Raw genomic sequence first — 4,855 nt, 5'->3', positions numbered from 1 at the left:
AATCCCATGGGCCCTGGTCAAAAGTAGTGCACTATATATATATTTATATATATTTATATATATATATATATATATATATATATATATATATATATATATATATATATATATGCAGGGGAATAGGGTAGCTTAGTGGGTAAGACTAGGTGAAAAATCTGCTAAATGACACACAAAAAAAGTAGATCTACAACCCCCATGGTTGTGAATGGCTTACCTCTGGCTCCATCTAGTGGTACAAGCACCCCTTGGGGGAAAATGGTCTCTTGACCACTTAAAACCACATAAAGGAGGTCTGGGATGTGAACATTAGTGCCTGGATCTGTCTGGGTCTTGGCTGCAGGTTAGCGGTTTTCTTCATGAATCTTGTTCTAGAGGTAGCTCTGCAGAGAGGTCACTAGCTGGCACAGCCACAAAATCATTCAACCCTAATGCCTAACCCTAAGGATGAGCTGTCCATGGTGCTGAAATAATAATAATTTCCATGATTAAAAATCCAAAAGGCACGAAGGTCTCCAAGTTGAAGTCAATCTATTTATACTTTTTGGTTTATTGTAACTGTAATATACATTTTATGTAAATGTATAATGTATATCAGTAGGATATTTATTATTTAAATAATAAATAAAACCACATGACCGGATGTACATGGAATGTGCAGTAGGAAATGCTAACCGCATTAGCTAACCATCCATTATTTTATCGAGGTCTCCACTCCCACCGGCACACGAATTGTGTAAGATAGCTTTTCTAAACCTACAATTTCTCTCTGAACATTACATCACTCTATGTGCTATTGCCAACATGATATGATAACCTGTTAGCTAGTTGTTCATAGGTTAACATTTAGTCGTGCACGTTTGATGGCTTTTGTGTAAAGCTAGCTGGCTAGCTAGCTAACGGATGCTATCCCACTAACTAGCATTGAACAAAGGTTGTGTGTGCCTCTCCCCTCTGTGTCTGAAACGGGGATACCCGATTGTCGTGTGGTTTACATATAGCAAGAACTGTTAGCATAGTTTATCTTGCATATTTAACTGACGTTGCAACTGTCTTGTCTTTATATTATACCCCATCAGCTAATTCTGGAAATCATCATCATCCAAAATGAGTGCTGCTCCCAACCACAGACGGACCAAGCCTGGTGGTAAGCTAGCTTGCTAACGTATTCTAGCCTCTAGCTGTAGTCAGTTAACTGGGCATCTGTGTCAGCTACTACAGTATCCTTGCACGTAAGCCTCCTGTGCCATAAAGGGCCAGACCTCTTAGCAGAGTATCCCTAAACACTCCCTAAAAAGACCTGAGAGAGTGGATTTATCCCTCTGCTTCCACCAAATGTAGCGATTGAGGAAGTGCTGAGGTGGTGCTTGAACCAGTTACCTTCTGGTTGCAGGGGCAAGTGCACTAGATACCCCCCTTGCCACAAATATCGAGACCTTAGCAGAGGCTATTATATGCTTACATACAGGGATGCTACACTGTATCACTCAATATAGCTTTTACATCTAGGCCATCAATTCTCTAGCCAGCCAGGGCAGATACAGCATCTGCCTGTAAATGCAGGCCTGAGTGCTGGTGACAACACCCATTAAAAACCTAATCATTTTATTACAGGCGTGAAGACAGGCTATCCAGGCCAAGCTCCCTCCAACGGTGTTACGGGACCCACTTCCCAGATCCCCGGGCTGTGCCAGGAAGCCACTGAGGGTGCTCCAGAGGCCAGGACCAGCGGAAGGCGTGTGGGAATATTCGACTCCGACTCCGACTATGTCAAACTTGCCAAAGGAGGGGGACAGAAGGGTAACAATGTTTTGTGTCATAGTTTTGTGCTGCTTTACAGTACATATGTGCTTTACACTTCAGTACATGCTCATTACTATGGACTCTTTGGACACAGACTAGTGTGTTTGTAATGATATTAGCTAGTTCAAATTATAGTGAATTGCTCTATATATCATGTTCAATTCATTTGGTATTTGGTATTTTATTAGGATCCCCATTATCTGTTGCGAAAGCCACAAATACTCTTCCTGGGGTCCACACAGAACATGAAACATGACATAATTCAGAACATTAATAGACAAGAACAGCTCAAGGACAGAACTACATACATAGCCTACATATCAATACATACACACAAAATATCTAGGTCAAATAGGGGAGAGACGTTGAATTCCCACGTTGAATTCCCAGAGGAAAGCTAAAGACTGATTTTCAAAAGAGATGAATTCATGTTTAGTTATGTTCCTACTTTTAAATAACTTGTGTTATGTGTCCTCCATAGGTTTACTGTGGCATGAGGACAACAAGGAGGAAGCTAGGCCCAATAGTTCCTACAATGCACCTGATTGGTTCTCTGCTGGATCTCAGCGGTAAGGACCCCCACCCCCTGTTGGTTCGTTGGCTCTGTTTGATGAACATATTATTGTAATGTCTCATTTTCTACAGTGTGATCATGGAACAATATGTCAGGCCTAACAAAACGTTCGGCATCATGTCATGTCTGTATGTGTCTTGAAAACAGGTGAACAGGTAATGTTTAGAATGGGAAGTTACATCTTGACTCTTGGTGGTGGTGGTGCATCTTTAGTTGTCCAAGCCAGGGTTCTCAAATGGATGCCTGTTGGCCAAAGCACTGGCCAATGAAGGAGTATTACAATGGTTTTGTGCTTTACAGCGGAAGTAAAGCAACATCCCCTGATGATTGTCAAGGATACGGCAAAAGGCAACCTCTAGCTGCTCCCTTCGGTACTGATGATATTTCAGCCTGGGAAAGGGAGAGCGATAGCTATAAAGAGAAGGTGAATTCAATGGCCCCAACAAACCCCCTAATCACTGACACAGTTGTTATCATTTACCATCATCCCCTCCCTTTATCAGTTCATCTCTTGCGTTGACTCCATCATTCCGTTCAGACAGGGATTGGGTGGGGACTTCTGTTGAACTTCTTTGTCTTGTTTTTCACCAGCGTACTGTAATTACATTTCATTTGATTGATTGCCAACCAGTTTGGTGTGGTCATCATATCTTCACTCTTTTATTTACTTGGTCCTCCATTTCATTGTTAGAAGTGTCCCATGCGCTTGTATACTTCATACAATGAGTATTCTTGTACTGGGCCTGACTGACTGGTTTGAACTGGTTATATTCTTGTTTGCAGAACCCCACGGTCACTGATGCGTCCAGCCAAATGGAGAATATGTCTCTAAACCAAGGTGGTTATATGGAGGTCAACAAATACAAGAAGACGTGAGTGCCTGCCTATATATTGGACATCCAGTATTCATTCTGTAATTCAATTTCACTTAATGCTTAATAATACCAACGTACTGCAATATGTGTGTATCAGTGTGTAACATATTTGCATAACCTTTATAACCTGTGTAATATATAATTTGTATAATGTTGGAACTTCTAAATTCAACCTAACCACTAACACAATTGAATTTCCAACCTCTCAGTCAAAGTGATTTTTCTATGGACAGGTCCCATGAGAAGAAAACTGCTCCTGTGAGCATGTCCAAGCTGCTGAGCTTTGGTTACATAGAGGATGAGAAGAGGTCCACCAATGATGATGACTCCTCAAGTACGACAAATTACTTTGCCTTATAGTCTTTGACCAGTGGAAAAACAGTAGACTTTTCCTCAACAAGTATTTTGGAGGAATTAGCAGCAGCACTATAGGTTTATTCTGCTAAATCAAACAATCTTTAATAAAACAATTCAAGTGTTTATTTCATACCATATGGACATTCTGAACTAATGCCAAAAATGACTCATATGGGTTGGCTACGGGATTTAATACATTTTGAATGTATACCATTATTACATATTACCAACCTGTTTGTGTTTGTGTTTGTGTGTGTCTTTCAGGTGTGACCTCTGAACAGACGAGCACCATCGCACCTGAGGAAGAAGACCTGGAATAGGGAGGAGAAGAGGTCCATCTGTGGTAGAAAACAACAGTGGATACACACACTCACACCTGCCATTCACTCTACTGTCTGTTCCCCCTGTCTCTCTGTCTCTCTCTCTCTCTGAGTGACACACACTTTCTCTCATTACTGTACATCCCGACTGTTATGTTTTGTAATTATGCAACGGTACCTTCTCTGTTAATTTATTTATTTGTTGTCTTTTGTTTTTTTACTCCATGTAAAGTTGTTCTCAGAAAACCAACACAGCTTATTGATGCTTGTCATGTTTATATTATCGTTCTTGAATTGGAAGATGAATTGTGTGAATATGAAACAGTACTGTACACTGGAGTTTCTAGTATTTGTGGTGTAAAAATGCTTTTGGTGCTGTGAAGATTGTTTGTGAACAAGGCCTACTGTACCTACACACAAAGGAGACGTTTGTGGCTCGCGCTTTTCAGCTCTCGTGTTGAATAGGATCGGAAACCGAGAGCTCAGCCAAAAAAACATGGAAACATGGGTGCTAAGTGATTCACTTGTTATGAGAAGGCAGACATGATTTGGAATGGAAGACAGAAATGCCAATGAATCTACTTCATTCTAAAGAGATGCCCCCCCCCCCAGCCAAGATACCAACCTATCTCATACCAGGATATGGTTCAGTGTTATGAAGTTATGGTGGGCATTGATTCCATAGATAGATAGATACCTTTTGTGATGTTCTAACAACTGTCTCAATTCATTCTACATATTTAGTTAGGGAATAGTGGCAATTGTATTGTGCAATGATATTGTTTGCTCTGAAGTAAAAAGGTTTTGCTTTGACGTGAAAGTAGGGCTGGGCGATATGGCCAAAATATATCGCTATATTTTTCACATTTTTGAAGGTATGGCGGTATTTGACGGTATTTTATGTTTCTGAATAATACAAGATCCAAATA

General features: G+C 40.6%; 1 pseudogene across 1 annotated transcript; it reads left to right on the top strand.

Annotated features, from left to right (window-relative positions):
• The first annotated feature begins 631 nt into the window (after positions 1-631).
• LOC311117847 (uncharacterized protein C7orf57 homolog) lies at positions 632-3,926 on the top strand (annotated as a pseudogene). The gene is made up of 8 exons: positions 632-733; positions 1,077-1,144; positions 1,612-1,797; positions 2,282-2,369; positions 2,675-2,798; positions 3,158-3,246; positions 3,459-3,583; positions 3,871-3,926. The product of its transcript is annotated as an uncharacterized protein C7orf57 homolog (transcript).
• Positions 3,927-4,855: the final 929 nt, after the last annotated feature.

This window comes from Coregonus lavaretus (assembly GCF_964263955.1).
Source record: "Coregonus lavaretus genome assembly, contig: HAP1_SCAFFOLD_2923, whole genome shotgun sequence".
Lineage (NCBI taxonomy): Eukaryota > Metazoa > Chordata > Actinopteri > Salmoniformes > Salmonidae > Coregonus > Coregonus lavaretus.
This window is presented reverse-complemented; position numbering and strand designations above follow the sequence as displayed.